Raw genomic sequence first — 16,993 nt, 5'->3', positions numbered from 1 at the left:
TTTTTGATTTTAATTTGTAGCTCTTTGACCCAATGGACACGGTTTACAAATGGCCGATTCTGAATTATTTGCAATCTCCATGCTAAATGCACACATTGAACTTGAAATAGATCTTCTCACTTGAGACTTGAGAAGACCACTGTATATACTGTCATGCAAATTAAGATCACTGTACATGCTGTCATGCAAATTAAGTTTTAGTAGATGTAACAATAAGGAACTGGAAGGCCCCAGTGAGACTTGAACTCACGACCCCTGGTTTACGAGACCAGTGCTCTAACCCCTGAGCTATGGAGCCATGGAGGTGCATTAATTTCTAGACATATATGGTGTCTGTGTACTGGAGGAACATAATCAATTGCAAATTGTACATTTTTTGGCAATTCATGCCAATGTACACTTTTTTCAAATGAAACTCTATGATATATTTCCAATGAGAGTGTTTAAGAAATATTATTATTCTGTATTTAGTGCCACAAGGGATCTGCGTTGTCCAATTACAGAGCACATAAACAAATTTGCAAAAAACAAAACAGTAAAGAGTCTTGGAGGCATGAGTGGTAGAAAGTAAGCAATTGGCAGGAGTGGTAATGAGAAAATGTGGGAATTTAAAGGGAGATAAGGTCATAGATGTAAATGGGAGAGGAGAAAGTGAGAACTAGAAGAGTCTGTAGTGCCATCAATATATAATGCAGTTGTGGAAGATGACGCAGTGTGGAGGGTGGTAAGATAATCAGGTCAGTCTTAGACGTGTTTAGTTTCACAAAGCGCTGGGACATCCAAGAAGAGATAGCTGATAGACTGGTGGAGATACGAGTGAGTAAAAGTCTGGGGAGACAAGGTAGATTTGAGTATCAGCAGCAAAAAGATGATATTGTCAGTCAAAAAAGCTAATGAGCTCAACTAAAGAGGATGCATACAAAAAGAAAAGGAGAGGACAAAGAAAAGAACCTTGCGGGAAACATACTATTAGTGGAAGAGGGGTGAGGTAGAGTCCTGAGAGGAGACAGATAGGCAATGGACAGAAAGGTAGGAAGAGGTTGTAAACAATGAGCTCAAGGAGTTTGGATGCATAGCTATGCTTGGGGCATGCATAGAATTGGTTGAACAATAAAGATATGAGACATGCAATTGAAAACAGTCAGAAAAAAAGAATGAACGTCTTAAGTGATGCTCCAAATTGACTATCAAAGTATGTGAACAAATTGAAATAGATCTCTTTACTTTCGACTTGATGAAACTACTTTACATATGGTCATGCAAATTAATTTTTAGTAGCTGTAACAATAAAGAACTAGTAGGCCCCAGTGAGATTTGAACTCACTCTAACCCCTGAGCTATGAAGCCTTACATGAGAATGTATGTTTAAAAAAGAATCATGTATTTGTGGGGTTTCAAAGAAATCAAATTTGAAATTTAATTTTGGATTTTAATTTGTAGCTCCTTGACCCAATGGACACTGTTTACAAATGACTGATTCTGAATCATTTGCAATCTCCATGCTAAATGCACACATTGAACTTGAAATAGATCTTCTCACTTGAGACTTGAGAAGACCACTGTATATACTGTCATGCAAATTAAGATCACTGTACATGCTGTCATGCAAATTAAGTTTTTGTAAATGAAACAATAAAGAACTGGAAGGCCCCAGTGAGACTTGAACTCACGACCCCTGGTTTACGAGACCAGTGCTCTAACCCCTGAGCTATGGAGCCATGGAGGTGCATTAATTTCTAGACATATATGGTGTCTGTGTACTGGAGGAACATAATCAATTGCAAATTGTACATTTTTTGGCAATTCATGCCAATGTACACTTTTTTCAAATGAAACTCTATGATATATTTCCAATGAGAGTGTTCAAGAAATATTATTATTCTGTATTTAGTGCCACAAGGGATCTGCGTTGTCCAATTACAGAGCACATAAACAAATTTGCAAAAAACAAAACAGTAAAGAGTCTTGGAGGCATGAGTGGTAGAAAGTAAGCAATTGGCAGGAGTGGTAATGAGAAAATGTGGGAATTTAAAGGGAGATAAGGTCATAGATGTAAATGGGAGAGGAGAAAGTGAGAACTAGAAGAGTCTGTAGTGCCATCAATATATAATGCAGTTGTGGAAGATGACGCAGTGTGGAGGGTGGTAAGATAATCAGGTCAGTCTTAGACGTGTTTAGTTTCACAAAGCGCTGGGACATCCAAGAAGAGATAGCTGATAGACTGGTGGAGATACGAGTGAGTAAAAGTCTGGGGAGACAAGGTAGATTTGAGTATCAGCAGCAAAAAGATGATATTGTCAGTCAAAAAAGCTAATGAGCTCAACTAAAGAGGATGCATACAAAAAGAAAAGGAGAGGACAAAGAAAAGAACCTTGCGGGAAACATACTATTAGTGGAAGAGGGGTGAGGTAGAGTCCTGAGAGGAGACAGATAGGCAATGGACAGATAGGTAGGAAGAGGTTGTAAACAATGAGCTGTATGTTTAAAAAAGAATCATGCATTTGTGGGGTTTCAAAGAAATCAAATTTGAAATTTAATTTTGTATTTTAATTTGTAGCTCTTTGACCCAATGGACACTGTTTACAAATGGCCGATTCTGAATCATTTGCAATCTCCATGCTAAATGCACACATTGAACTTGAAATAGATCTTCTCACTTGAGACGACCACTGTATATACCGTCATGCAAATTAAGATCACTGTACATGCTGTCATGCAAATTAAGTTTTAGTAGATGTAACAATAAAGAACTGGTAGGCCCCAGTGAGATTTGAACTCACGACCCCTGGATTACAAGACCAGTGCTCTAACCCCTGATCTTTATTGTTTCATTTACAAAAACTTAATTTGCATGACAGCTTGTACAGTGATCTTAATTTGCATGACAGTATATACAGTGGTCTTCTCAAGTCTCAAGTGAGAAGATCTATTTCAAGTTCAATGTGTGCATTTAGCATGGAGATTGCAAATGAGAATGTATGTTTAAAAAAGAATCATGCATTTGTGGGGTTTCAAAGAAATCAAATTTGAAATTTAATTTTGGATTTTAATTTGTAGCTCCTTGACCCAATGGACACTGTTTACAAATGACTGATTCTGAATCATTTGCAATCTCCATGCTAAATGCACACATTGAACTTGAAATAGATCTTCTCACTTGAGACTTGAGAAGACCACTGTATATACTGTCATGCAAATTAAGATCACTGTACATGCTGTCATGCAAATTAAGTTTTTGTAAATGAAACAATAAAGAACTGGAAGGCCCCAGTGAGACTTGAACTCACGACCCCTGGTTTACGAGACCAGTGCTCTAACCCCTGAGCTATGGAGCCATGGAGGTGCGTTAATTTCTAGACATATATGGTGTCTGTGTACTGGAGGAACATAATCAATTGCAAATTGTACATTTTTTGGCAATTCATGCCAATGTACACTTTTTTCAAATGAAACTCTATGATATATTTCCAATGAGAGTGTTCAAGAAATATTATTATTCTGTATTTAGTGCCACAAGGGATCTGCGTTGTCCAATTACAGAGCACATAAACAAATTTGCAAAAAACAAAACAGTAAAGAGTCTTGGAGGCATGAGTGGTAGAAAGTAAGCAATTCGCAGGAGTGGTAATGAGAAAATGTGGGAATTTAAAGGGAGATAAGGTCATAGATGTAAATGGGAGAGGAGAAAGTGAGAACTAGAAGAGTCTGTAGTGCCATCAATATATAATGCAGTTGTGGAAGATGACGCAGTGTGGAGGGTGGTAAGATAATCAGGTCAGTCTTAGACGTGTTTAGTTTCACAAAGCGCTGGGACATCCAAGAAGAGATAGCTGATAGACTGGTGGAGATACGAGTGAGTAAAAGTCTGGGGAGACAAGGTAGATTTGAGTATCAGCAGCAAAAAGATGATATTGTCAGTCAAAAAAGCTAATGAGCTCAACTAAAGAGGATGCATACAAAAAGAAAAGGAGAGGACAAAGAAAAGAACCTTGCAGGAAACATACTATTAGTGGAAGAGGGGTGAGGTAGAGTCCTGAGAGGAGACAGATAGGCAATGGACAGATAGGTAGGAAGAGGTTGTAAACAATGAGCTAAAGGAGTTTGGATGCATAGCTATGCTTGGGGCATGCATAGAATTGGTTGAACAATAAAGATATGAGACATGCAATTGAAAACAGTCAGAAAAATAGAATGAACGTCTTAAGTGATGCTCCAAATTGACTATCAAAGTATGTGAACAAATTGAAATAGATCTCTTTACTTTCGACTTGATGAAACTACTTTACATATGGTCATGCAAATTAATTTTTAGTAGCTGTAACAATAAAGAACTAGTAGGCCCCAGTGAGATTTGAACTCACAACCCCTGGTTTACAAGACCAGTGCTCTAACCCCTGAGCTATGAAGCCTTACATGAGAATGTATGTTTAAAAAAAAATCATGCATTTGTGGGGTTTCAAAGAAATCAAATTTGAAATTTAATTTTTGATTTTAATTTGTAGCTCTTTGACCCAATGGACACTGTTTACAAATGACTGATTCTGAATCATTTGCAATGTCCATGCTAAATGCACACATTGAACTTGAAATAGATCTTCTCACTTGAGACTTGAGAAGAACACTGTATATACTGTCATGCAAATTAAGATCACTGTACATACTGTCATGCAAATTAAGTTTTAGTAGATGTAACAATAAAGAACTGGTAGGCCCCAGTGAGATTTGAACTCACGACCCCTGGTTTACAAGACCAGTGCGCTTACCCCTGAGATATGAAGCCTTACATGAGAATGTATGTTTAAAAAAAAATCATGCATTTGTGGGGTTTCAAAGAAATCAAATTTGAAATTTAATTTTGTATTTTAATTTGTAGCTCTTTGACCCAATGGACACTGTTTACAAATGGCCGATTCTGAATAATTTGCAATCTCCATGCTAAATGCACACATTGAACTTGAAATAGATCTTCTCACTTGAGACTTGAGAAGAACACTGTATATACTGTCATGCAAATTAAGTTTTAGTAGATGTAACAATAAAGAACTGGTAGGCCCCAGTGAGATTTGAACTCACAACCCCTGGTTTACAAGACCAGTGATCTAACCCCTGAGCTATGAAGCCTTACATGAGAATGTATGTTTAAAAAAGAATCATGTATTTGTGGGGTTTCAAAGAAATCAAATTTGAAATTTAATTTTGGATTTTAATTTGTAGCTCCTTGACCCAATGGACACTGTTTACAAATGACTGATTCTGAATCATTTGCAATCTCCATGCTAAATGCACACATTGAACTTGAAATAGATCTTCTCACTTGAGACTTGAGAAGACCACTGTATATACTGTCATGCAAATTAAGATCACTGTACATGCTGTCATGCAAATTAAGTTTTTGTAAATGAAACAATAAAGAACTGGAAGGCCCCAGTGAGACTTGAACTCACGACCCCTGGTTTACGAGACCAGTGCTCTAACCCCTGAGCTATGGAGCCATGGAGGTGCATTAATTTCTAGACATATATGGTGTCTGTGTACTGGAGGAACATAATCAATTGCAAATTGTACATTTTTTGGCAATTCATGCCAATGTACACTTTTTTCAAATGAAACTCTATGATATATTTCCAATGAGAGTGTTCAAGAAATATTATTATTCTGTATTTAGTGCCACAAGGGATCTGCGTTGTCCAATTACAGAGCACATAAACAAATTTGCAAAAAACAAAACAGTAAAGAGTCTTGGAGGCATGAGTGGTAGAAAGTAAGCAATTGGCAGGAGTGGTAATGAGAAAATGTGGGAATTTAAAGGGAGATAAGGTCATAGATGTAAATGGGAGAGGAGAAAGTGAGAACTAGAAGAGTCTGTAGTGCCATCAATATATAATGCAGTTGTGGAAGATGACGCAGTGTGGAGGGTGGTAAGATAATCAGGTCAGTCTTAGACGTGTTTAGTTTCACAAAGCGCTGGGACATCCAAGAAGAGATAGCTGATAGACTGGTGGAGATACGAGTGAGTAAAAGTCTGGGGAGACAAGGTAGATTTGAGTATCAGCAGCAAAAAGATGATATTGTCAGTCAAAAAAGCTAATGAGCTCAACTAAAGAGGATGCATACAAAAAGAAAAGGAGAGGACAAAGAAAAGAACCTTGCGGGAAACATACTATTAGTGGAAGAGGGGTGAGGTAGAGTCCTGAGAGGAGACAGATAGGCAATGGACAGATAGGTAGGAAGAGGTTGTAAACAATGAGCTGTATGTTTAAAAAAGAATCATGCATTTGTGGGGTTTCAAAGAAATCAAATTTGAAATTTAATTTTGTATTTTAATTTGTAGCTCTTTGACCCAATGGACACTGTTTACAAATGGCCGATTCTGAATCATTTGCAATCTCCATGCTAAATGCACACATTGAACTTGAAATAGATCTTCTCACTTGAGACGACCACTGTATATACCGTCATGCAAATTAAGATCACTGTACATGCTGTCATGCAAATTAAGTTTTAGTAGATGTAACAATAAAGAACTGGTAGGCCCCAGTGAGATTTGAACTCACGACCCCTGGATTACAAGACCAGTGCTCTAACCCCTGATCTTTATTGTTTCATTTACAAAAACTTAATTTGCATGACAGCTTGTACAGTGATCTTAATTTGCATGACAGTATATACAGTGGTCTTCTCAAGTCTCAAGTGAGAAGATCTATTTCAAGTTCAATGTGTGCATTTAGCATGGAGATTGCAAATGAGAATGTATGTTTAAAAAAGAATCATGCATTTGTGGGGTTTCAAAGAAATCAAATTTGAAATTTAATTTTGGATTTTAATTTGTAGCTCCTTGACCCAATGGACACTGTTTACAAATGACTGATTCTGAATCATTTGCAATCTCCATGCTAAATGCACACATTGAACTTGAAATAGATCTTCTCACTTGAGACTTGAGAAGACCACTGTATATACTGTCATGCAAATTAAGATCACTGTACATGCTGTCATGCAAATTAAGTTTTTGTAAATGAAACAATAAAGAACTGGAAGGCCCCAGTGAGACTTGAACTCACGACCCCTGGTTTACGAGACCAGTGCTCTAACCCCTGAGCTATGGAGCCATGGAGGTGCATTAATTTCTAGACATATATGGTGTCTGTGTACTGGAGGAACATAATCAATTGCAAATTGTACATTTTTTGGCAATTCATGCCAATGTACACTTTTTTCAAATGAAACTCTATGATATATTTCCAATGAGAGTGTTCAAGAAATATTATTATTCTGTATTTAGTGCCACAAGGGATCTGCGTTGTCCAATTACAGAGCACATAAACAAATTTGCAAAAAACAAAACAGTAAAGAGTCTTGGAGGCATGAGTGGTAGAAAGTAAGCAATTGGCAGGAGTGGTAATGAGAAAATGTGGGAATTTAAAGGGAGATAAGGTCATAGATGTAAATGGGAGAGGAGAAAGTGAGAACTAGAAGAGTCTGTAGTGCCATCAATATATAATGCAGTTGTGGAAGATGACGCAGTGTGGAGGGTGGTAAGATAATCAGGTCAGTCTTAGACGTGTTTAGTTTTACAAAGCGCTGGGACATCCAAGAAGAGATAGCTGATAGACTGGTGGAGATACGAGTGAGTAAAAGTCTGGGGAGACAAGGTAGATTTGAGTATCAGCAGCAAAAAGATGATATTGTCAGTCAAAAAAGCTAATGAGCTCAACTAAAGAGGATGCATAAAAAAAGAAAAGGAGAGGACAAAGAAAAGAACCTTGCGGGAAACATACTATTAGTGGAAGAGGGGTGAGGTAGAGTCCTGAGAGGAGACAGATAGGCAATGGACAGATAGGTAGGAAGAGGTTGTAAACAATGAGCTGTATGTTTAAAAAAAAATCATGCATTTGTGGGGTTTCAAAGAAATCAAATTTGAAATTTAATTTTTGATTTTAATTTGTAGCTCTTTGACCCAATGGACACTGTTTACAAATGACTGATTCTGAATCATTTGCAATGTCCATGCTAAATGCACACATTGAACTTGAAATAGATCTTCTCACTTGAGACTTGAGAAGAACACTGTATATACTGTCATGCAAATTAAGATCACTGTACATACTGTCATGCAAATTAAGTTTTAGTAGATGTAACAATAAAGAACTGGTAGGCCCCAGTGAGATTTGAACTCACGACCCCTGGTTTATAAGACCAGTGCGCTTACCCCTGAGATATGAAGCGTTACATGAGTATGTATGTTTAAAAAAAAATCATGCATTTGTGGGGTTTCAAAGAAATCAAATTTGAAATTTAATTTTTGATTTTAATTTGTAGCTCTTTGACCCAATGGACACTGTTTACAAATGGCCGATTCTGAATCATTTGCAATCTCCATGCTAAATGCACACATTGAACTTGAAATAGATCTTCTCACTTGAGACGACCACTGTATATACTGTCATGCAAATTAAGTTTTTGTAAATGAAACAATAAAGAACTGGAAGGCCCCAGTGAGACTTGAACTCACGATCCCTGGTTTACGAGACCAGTGCTCTAACCCCTGAGCTATGGAGCCATGGAGGTGCATTAATTTCTAGACATATATGGTGTCTGTGTACTGGAGGAACATAATCAATTGCAAATTGTACATTTTTTGGCAATTCATGCCAATGTACACTTTTTTCAAATGAAACTCTATGATATATTTCCAATGAGAGTGTTTAAGAAATATTATTATTCTGTATTTTGTGCCACAAGGGATCTGCGTTGTCCAATTACAGAGCACATAAACAAATTTGCAAAAAAACAAAACAGTAAAGAGTCTTGGAGGCATGAGTGGTAGAAAGTAAACAATTGGCAGGAGTGGTAATGAGAAAATGTGGGAATTTAAAGGGAGATAAGGTCATAGATGTAAATGGGAGAGGAGAAAGTGAGAAAGGAGAACTAGAAGAGTCTGTAGTGCCATCAATATATAATGCAGTTGTGGAATATGACGCAGTGTGGAGGGTGGTAAGATAATCAGGTCAGTCTTAGACGTGTTTAGTTTCACAAAGCGCAGGGACATCCAAGAAGAGATAGCTGATAGACTGGTTGAGATACGAGTGAGTAAAAGTCTGGGGAGACAAGGTAGATTTGAGTATCAGCAGCAAAAAGATGATATTGTCAGTCAAAAAAGCTAATGAGCTCAACTAAAGAGGATGCATACAAAAAGAAAAGGAGAGGACAAAGAAAAGAACCTTGCGGTAAACATACTTTTAGTGGAAGAGGGGTGAGGTAGAGTCCTGAGAGGAGACAGATAGGCAATGGACAGATAGGTAGGAAGAGGTTGTAAACAATGAGCTCAAGGAGTTTGGATGCATAGCTATGCTTGGGGCATGCATAGAATTGGTTGAACAATAAAGATATGAGGCATGCAATTGAAAACAGTCAGAAAAATAGAATAAACGTCTTAAGTGATACTCCAAATTGACTATTAAAGTATGTGAACAAATTGAAATAGATCTCTTTACTTTCGACTTGATGAAACTACTTTACATATGGTCATGCAAATTAATTTTTAGTAGCTGTAACAATAAAGAACTGGTAGGCCCCAGTGAGATTTGAACTCACTCTAACCCCTGAGCTATGAAGCCTTACATGAGAATGTATGTTTAAAAAAATCATGCATTTGTGGGGTTTCAAAGAAATCAAATTTGAAATTTAATTTTTGATTTTAATTTGTAGCTCTTTGACCCAATGGACACTGTTTACAAATGACTGATTCTGAATCATTTGCAATCTCCATGCTAAATGCACACATTGAACTTGAAATAGATCTTCTCACTTGAGACATGAGAAGAACACTGTATATACTGTCATGCAAATTAAGATCACTGTACATACTGTCATGCAAATTAAGTTTTAGTAGATGTAACAATAAAGAACTGGTAGGCCCCAGTGAGATTTGAACTCACAACCCCTGGTTTACAAGACCAGTGCTCTAACCCCTGAGCTATGAAGCCTTACATGAGAATGTATGTTTAAAAAAAAATCATGCATTTGTGGGGTTTCAAAGAAATCAAATTTGAAATTTAATTTTGGATTTTAATTTGTAGCTCCTTGACCCAATGGACACTGTTTACAAATGACTGATTCTGAATCATTTGCAATCTCCATGCTAAATGCACACATTGAACTTGAAATAGATCTTCTCACTTGAGACTTGAGAAGACCACTGTATATACTGTCATGCAAATTAAGATCACTGTACATGCTGTCATGCAAATTAAGTTTTTGTAAATGAAACAATAAAGAACTGGAAGGCCCCAGCGAGACTTGAACTCACGACCCCTGGTTTACGAGACCAGTGCTCTAACCCCTGAGCTATGGAGCCATGGAGGTGCATTAATTTCTAGACATATATGGTGTCTGTGTACTGGAGGAACATAATCAATTGCAAATTGTAAATTTTTTGGCAATTCATGCCAATGTCCACTTTTTTCAAATGAAACTCTATGATATATTTCCAATGAGAGTGTTCAAGAAATATTATTATTCTGTATTTAGTGCCACAAGGGATCTGCGTTGTCCAATTACAGAGCACATAAACAAATTTGCAAAAAACAAAACAGTAAAGAGTCTTGGAGGCATGAGTGGTAGAAAGTAAGCAATTGGCAGGAGTGGTAATGAGAAAATGTGGGAATTTAAAGGGAGATAAGGTCATAGATGTAAATGGGAGAGGAGAAAGTGAGAACTAGAAGAGTCTGTAGTGCCATCAATATATAATGCAGTTGTGGAAGATGACGCAGTGTGGAGGGTGGTAAGATAATCAGGTCAGTCTTAGACGTGTTTAGTTTCACAAAGCGCTGGGACATCCAATAAGAGATAGCTGATAGACTGGTGGAGATACGAGTGAGTAAAAGTCTGGGGAGACAAGGTAGATTTGAGTATCAGCAGCAAAAAGATGATATTGTCAGTCAAAAAAGCTAATGAGCTCAACTAAAGAGGATGCATACAAAAAGAAAAGGAGAGGACAAAGAAAAGAACCTTGCGGGAAACATACTATTAGTGGAAGAGGGGTGAGGTAGAGTCCTGAGAGGAGACAGATAGGCAATGGACAGATAGGTAGGAAGAGGTTGTAAACAATGAGCTCAAGGAGTTTGGATGCATAGCTATGCTTGGGGCATGCATAGAATTGGTTGAACAATAAAGATATGAGACATGCAATTGAAAACAGTCAGAAAAATAGAATGAACGTCTTAAGTGATGCTCCAAATTGACTATCAAAGTATGTGAACAAATTCAAATAGATCTCTTTACTTTCGACTTGATGAAACTACTTTACATATGGTCATGCAAATTAATTTTTAGTAGCTGTAACAATAAAGAACTGGTAGGCCCCAGTGAGATTTGAACTCACTCTAACCCCTGAGCTATGAAGCCTTACATGAGAATGTATGTTTTAAAAAAAATCATGCATTTGTGGGGTTTCAAAGAAATCAAATTTGAAATTTAATTTTGGATTTTAATTTGTAGCTCCTTGACCCAATGGACACTGTTTACAAATGACTGATTCTGAATCATTTGCAATCTCCATGCTAAATGCACACATTGAACTTGAAATAGATCTTCTCACTTGAGACTTGAGAAGACCACTGTATATACTGTCATGCAAATTAAGATCACTGTACATGCTGTCATGCAAATTAAGTTTTTGTAAATGAAACAATAAAGAACTGGAAGGCCCCAGTGAGACTTGAACTCACGACCCCTGGTTTACGAGACCAGTGCTCTAACCCCTGAGCTATGGAGCCATTGAGGTGCATTAATTTCTAGACATATATGGTGTCTGTGTACTGGCGGAACATAATCAATTGCAAATTGTACATTTTTTGGCAATTCATGCCAATGTACACTTTTTTCAAATGAAACTCTATGATATATTTCCAATGAGAGTGTTCAAGAAATATTATTATTCTGTATTTAGTGCCACAAGGGATCTGCGTTGTCCAATTACAGAGCACATAAACAAATTTGCAAAAAACAAAACAGTAAAGAGTCTTGGAGGCATGAGTGGTAGAAAGTAAGCAATTGGCAGGAGTGGTAATGAGAAAATGTGGGAATTTAAAGGGAGATAAGGTCATAGATGTAAATGGGAGAGGAGAAAGTGAGAACTAGAAGAGTCTGTAGTGCCATCAATATATAATGCAGTTGTGGAAGATGACGCAGTGTGGAGGGTGGTAAGATAATCAGGTCAGTCTTAGACGTGTTTAGTTTCACAAAGCGCTGGGACATCCAAGAAGAGATAGCTGATAGACTGGTGGAGATACGAGTGAGTAAAAGTCTGGGGAGACAAGGTAGATTTGAGTATCAGCAGCAAAAAGATGATATTGTCAGTCAAAAAAGCTAATGAGCTCAACTAAAGAGGATGCATACAAAAAGAAAAGGAGAGGACAAAGAAAAGAACCTTGCGGGAAACATACTATTAGTGGAAGAGGGGTGAGGTAGAGTCCTGAGAGGAGACAGATAGGCAATGGACAGATAGGTAGGAAGAGGTTGTAAACAATGAGCTCAAGGAGTTTGGATGCATAGCTATGCTTGGGGCATGCATGGAATTGGTTGAACAATAAAGATATGAGACATGCAATTGAAAACAGTCAGAAAAATAGAATGAACGTCTTAAGTGATGCTCCAAATTGACTATCAAAGTATGTGAACAAATTGAAATAGATCTCTTTACTTTCGACTTGATGAAACTACTTTACATATGGTCATGCAAATTAATTTTTAGTAGCTGTAACAATAAAGAACTGGTAGGCCCCAGTGAGATTTGAACTCACTCTAACCCCTGAGCTATGAAGCCTTACATGAGAATGTATGTTTAAAAAAAAATCATGCATTTGTGGGGTTTCAAAGAAATCAAATTTGAAATTTAATTTTGTATTTTAATTTGTAGCTCTTTGACCCAATGGACACTGTTTACAAATGGCCGATTCTGAATCATTTGCAATCTCCATGCTAAATGCACACATTGAACTTGAAATAGATCTTCTCACTTGAGACGACCACTGTATATACCGTCATGCAAATTAAGATCACTGTACATGCTGTCATGCAAATTAAGTTTTAGTAGATGTAACAATAAAGAACTGGTAGGCCCCAGTGAGATTTGAACTCACGACCCCTGGTTTACAAGACCAGTGCTCTAACCCCTGAGCTATGAAGCCTTACATGAGAATGTATGTTTAAAAAAAAATCATGCATTTGTGGGGTTTCAAAGAAATCAAATTTGAAATTTAATTTTGGATTTTAATTTGTAGCTCCTTGACCCAATGGACACTGTTTACAAATGACTGATTCTGAATCATTTGCAATCTCCATGCTAAATGCACACATTGAACTTGAAATAGATCTTCTCACTTGAGACTTGAGAAGACCACTGTATATACTGTCATGCAAATTAAGATCACTGTACATACTGTCATGCAAATTAAGTTTTAGTAGATGTAACAATAAAGAACTGGTAGGCCCCAGTGAGATTTGAACTCACGACCCCTGGTTTACAAGACCAGTGCTCTAACCCCTGAGCTATGAAGCCTTACATGATAATGTATGTTTAAAAAAGAATCATGCATTTGTGGGGTTTCAAAGAAATCAAATTTGAAATTTAATTTTGGATTTTAATTTGTAGCTCCTTGACCCAATGGACACTGTTTACAAATGACTGATTCTGAATCATTTGCAATCTCCATGCTAAATGCACACATTGAACTTGAAATAGATCTTCTCACTTGAGACTTGAGAAGACCACTGTATATACTGTCATGCAAATTAAGATCACTGTACATGCTGTCATGCAAATTAAGTTTTTGTAAATGAAACAATAAAGAACTGGAAGGCCCCAGCGAGACTTGAACTCACGACCCCTGGTTTACGAGACCAGTGCTCTAACCCCTGAGCTATGGAGCCATGGAGGTGCATTAATTTCTAGACATATATGGTGTCTGTGTACTGGAGGAACATAATCAATTGCAAATTGTACATTTTTTGGCAATTCATGCCAATGTACACTTTTTTCAAATGAAACTCTATGATATATTTCCAATGAGAGTGTTCAAGAAATATTATTATTCTGTATTTAGTGCCACAAGGGATCTGCATTGTCCAATTACAGAGCACATAAACAAATTTGCAAAAAACAAAACAGTAAAGAGTTTTGGAGGCATGAGTGGTAGAAAGTAAGCAATTGGCAGGAGTGGTAATGAGAAAATGTGGGAATTTAAAGGGAGATAAGGTAATAGATGTAAATGGGAGAGGAGAAAGTGAGAACTAGAAGAGTCTGTAGTGCCATCAATATATAATGCAGTTGTGGAAGATGACGCAGTGTGGAGGGTGGTAAGATAATCAGGTCAGTCTTAGACGTGTTTAGTTTCACAAAGCGCTGGGACATCCAAGAAGAGATAGCTGATAGACTGGTGGAGATACGAGTGAGTAAAAGTCTGGGGAGACAAGGTAGATTTGAGTATCAGCAGCAAAAAGATGATATTGTCAGTCAAAAAAGCTAATGAGCTCAACTAAAGAGGATGCATACAAAAAGAAAAGGAGAGGACAAAGAAAAGAACCTTGCGGGAAACATACTATTAGTGGAAGAGGGGTGAGGTAGAGTCCTGAGAGGAGACAGATAGGCAATGGACAGATAGGTAGGAAGAGGTTGTAAACAATGAGCTCAAGGAGTTTGGATGCATAGCTATGCTTGGGGCATGCATAGAATTGGTTGAACAATAAAGATATGAGACATGCAATTGAAAACAGTCAGAAAAATAGAATGAACGTCTTAAGTGATGCTCCAAATTGACTATCAAAGTATGTGAACAAATTCAAATAGATCTCTTTACTTTCGACTTGATGAAACTACTTTACATATGGTCATGCAAATTATTTTTTAGTAGCTGTAACAATAAAGAACTGGTAGGCCCCAGTGAGATTTGAACTCACTCTAACCCCTGAGCTATGAAGCCTTACATGAGAATGTATGTTTTAAAAAAAATCATGCATTTGTGGGGTTTCAAAGAAATCAAATTTGAAATTTAATTTTGGATTTTAATTTGTAGCTCCTTGACCCAATGGACACTGTTTACAAATGACTGATTCTGAATCATTTGCAATCTCCATGCTAAATGCACACATTGAACTTGAAATAGATCTTCTCACTTGAGACTTGAGAAGACCACTGTATATACTGTCATGCAAATTAAGATCACTGTACATGCTGTCATGCAAATTAAGTTTTTGTAAATGAAACAATAAAGAACTGGAAGGCCCCAGTGAGACTTGAACTCACGACCCCTGGTTTACGAGACCAGTGCTCTAACCCCTGAGCTATGGAGCCATGGAGGTGCATTAATTTCTAGACATATATGGTGTCTGTGTACTGGATGAACATAATCAATTGCAAATTGTACATTTTTTGGCAATTCATGCCAATGTACACTTTTTTCAAATGAAACTCTATGATATATTTCCAATGAGAGTGTTCAAGAAATATTATTATTCTGTATTTAGTGCCACAAGGGATCTGCGTTGTCCAATTACAGAGCACATAAACAAATTTGCAAAAAACAAAACAGTAAAGAGTCTTGGAGGCATGAGTGGTAGAAAGTAAGCAATTGGCAGGAGTGGTAATGAGAAAATGTGGGAATTTAAAGGGAGATAAGGTCATAGATGTAAATGGGAGAGGAGAAAGTGAGAACTAGAAGAGTCTGTAGTGCCATCAATATATAATGCAGTTGTGGAAGATGACGCAGTGTGGAGGGTGGTAAGATAATCAGGTCAGTCTTAGACGTGTTTAGTTTCACAAAGCGCTGGGACATCCAATAAGAGATAGCTGATAGACTGGTGGAGATACGAGTGAGTAAAAGTCTGGGGAGACAAGGTAGATTTGAGTATCAGCAGCAAAAAGATGATATTGTCAGTCAAAAAAGCTAATGAGCTCAACTAAAGAGGATGCATACAAAAAGAAAAGGAGAGGACAAAGAAAAGAACCTTGCGGGAAACATACTATTAGTGGAAGAGGGGTGAGGTAGAGTCCTGAGAGGAGACAGATAGGCAATGGACAGATAGGTAGGAAGAGGTTGTAAACAATGAGCTCAAGGAGTTTGGATGCATAGCTATGCTTAGGGCATGCATGGAATTGGTTGAACAATAAAGATATGAGACATGCAATTTAAAACAGTCAGAAAAACAGAATGAACGTCTTAAGTGATGCTCCAAATTGACTATCAAAGTATGTGAACAAATTGAAATAGATCTCTTTACTTTCGACTTGATGAAACTACTTTACATATGGTCATGCAAATTAATTTTTAGTAGCTGTAACAATAAAGAACTGGTAGGCCCCAGTGAGATTTGAACTCACTCTAACCCCTGAGCTATGAAGCCTTACATGAGAATGTATGTTTAAAAAAAAATCATGCATTTGTGGGGTTTCAAAGAAATCAAATTTGAAATTTAATTTTGTATTTTAATTTGTAGCTCTTTGACCCAATGGACACTGTTTACAAATGGCCGATTCTGAATCATTTGCAATCTCCATGCTAAATGCACACATTGAACTTGAAATAGATCTTCTCACTTGAGACGACCACTGTATATACCGTCATGCAAATTAAGATCACTGTACATGCTGTCATGCAAATTAAGTTTTAGTAGATGTGACAATAAAGAACTGGTAGGCCCCAGTGAGATTTGAACTCACGACCCCTGGTTTACAAGACCAGTGCTCTAACCCCTGAGCTATGAAGCCTAACATGAGAATATATGTTTAAAAAAAAAATCATGCATTTGTGGGGTTTCAAAGAAATCAAATTTGAAATTTAATTTTGGATTTTAATTTGTAGCTCCTTGACCCAATGGACACTGTTTACAAATGACTGATTCTGAATCATTTGCAATCTCCATGCTAAATGCACACATTGAACTTGAAATAGATCTTCTCACTTGAGACTTGAGAAGACCACTGTATATACTGTCA

At 37.2% G+C, this 16,993-nt stretch overlaps 1 protein-coding gene and 17 non-coding genes across 18 annotated transcripts in view; 1 reads left to right on the top strand and 17 right to left on the bottom strand.

The window, feature by feature from the left end:
- Positions 1-16,993, top strand: part of LOC146045066 (syncytin-1-like) — a 68,703-nt gene that overhangs the window by 13,800 nt on the left and 37,910 nt on the right. The window lies entirely within an intron of this gene.
- On the bottom strand, positions 226-298 carry TRNAT-CGU (transfer RNA threonine (anticodon CGU)). Its single transcript has one exon. It is a non-coding gene; the product is annotated as a tRNA-Thr (tRNA).
- TRNAT-CGU (transfer RNA threonine (anticodon CGU)) lies at positions 1,646-1,718 on the bottom strand. The gene has a single exon. It is a non-coding gene; the product is annotated as a tRNA-Thr (tRNA).
- TRNAT-CGU (transfer RNA threonine (anticodon CGU)) lies at positions 3,263-3,335 on the bottom strand. The gene has a single exon. It is a non-coding gene; the product is annotated as a tRNA-Thr (tRNA).
- On the bottom strand, positions 4,337-4,409 carry TRNAT-UGU (transfer RNA threonine (anticodon UGU)). Its single transcript has one exon. It is a non-coding gene; the product is annotated as a tRNA-Thr (tRNA).
- Positions 4,708-4,780, bottom strand: TRNAT-UGU (transfer RNA threonine (anticodon UGU)). Its single transcript has one exon. It is a non-coding gene; the product is annotated as a tRNA-Thr (tRNA).
- Positions 5,049-5,121, bottom strand: TRNAT-UGU (transfer RNA threonine (anticodon UGU)). The gene has a single exon. It is a non-coding gene; the product is annotated as a tRNA-Thr (tRNA).
- On the bottom strand, positions 5,420-5,492 carry TRNAT-CGU (transfer RNA threonine (anticodon CGU)). Its single transcript has one exon. It is a non-coding gene; the product is annotated as a tRNA-Thr (tRNA).
- Positions 7,037-7,109, bottom strand: TRNAT-CGU (transfer RNA threonine (anticodon CGU)). Its single transcript has one exon. It is a non-coding gene; the product is annotated as a tRNA-Thr (tRNA).
- TRNAT-CGU (transfer RNA threonine (anticodon CGU)) lies at positions 8,488-8,560 on the bottom strand. Its single transcript has one exon. It is a non-coding gene; the product is annotated as a tRNA-Thr (tRNA).
- Positions 9,914-9,986, bottom strand: TRNAT-UGU (transfer RNA threonine (anticodon UGU)). The gene has a single exon. It is a non-coding gene; the product is annotated as a tRNA-Thr (tRNA).
- On the bottom strand, positions 10,285-10,357 carry TRNAT-CGU (transfer RNA threonine (anticodon CGU)). Its single transcript has one exon. It is a non-coding gene; the product is annotated as a tRNA-Thr (tRNA).
- Positions 11,705-11,777, bottom strand: TRNAT-CGU (transfer RNA threonine (anticodon CGU)). The gene has a single exon. It is a non-coding gene; the product is annotated as a tRNA-Thr (tRNA).
- TRNAT-UGU (transfer RNA threonine (anticodon UGU)) lies at positions 13,118-13,190 on the bottom strand. The gene has a single exon. It is a non-coding gene; the product is annotated as a tRNA-Thr (tRNA).
- Positions 13,489-13,561, bottom strand: TRNAT-UGU (transfer RNA threonine (anticodon UGU)). Its single transcript has one exon. It is a non-coding gene; the product is annotated as a tRNA-Thr (tRNA).
- Positions 13,860-13,932, bottom strand: TRNAT-CGU (transfer RNA threonine (anticodon CGU)). The gene has a single exon. It is a non-coding gene; the product is annotated as a tRNA-Thr (tRNA).
- Positions 15,280-15,352, bottom strand: TRNAT-CGU (transfer RNA threonine (anticodon CGU)). The gene has a single exon. It is a non-coding gene; the product is annotated as a tRNA-Thr (tRNA).
- TRNAT-UGU (transfer RNA threonine (anticodon UGU)) lies at positions 16,693-16,765 on the bottom strand. The gene has a single exon. It is a non-coding gene; the product is annotated as a tRNA-Thr (tRNA).

This window comes from Crinia signifera, chromosome 11 (assembly GCF_055691185.1).
Source record: "Crinia signifera chromosome 11, ASM5569118v1, whole genome shotgun sequence".
Taxonomy (NCBI): Eukaryota; Metazoa; Chordata; class Amphibia; order Anura; family Myobatrachidae; genus Crinia; species Crinia signifera.
This window is presented reverse-complemented; position numbering and strand designations above follow the sequence as displayed.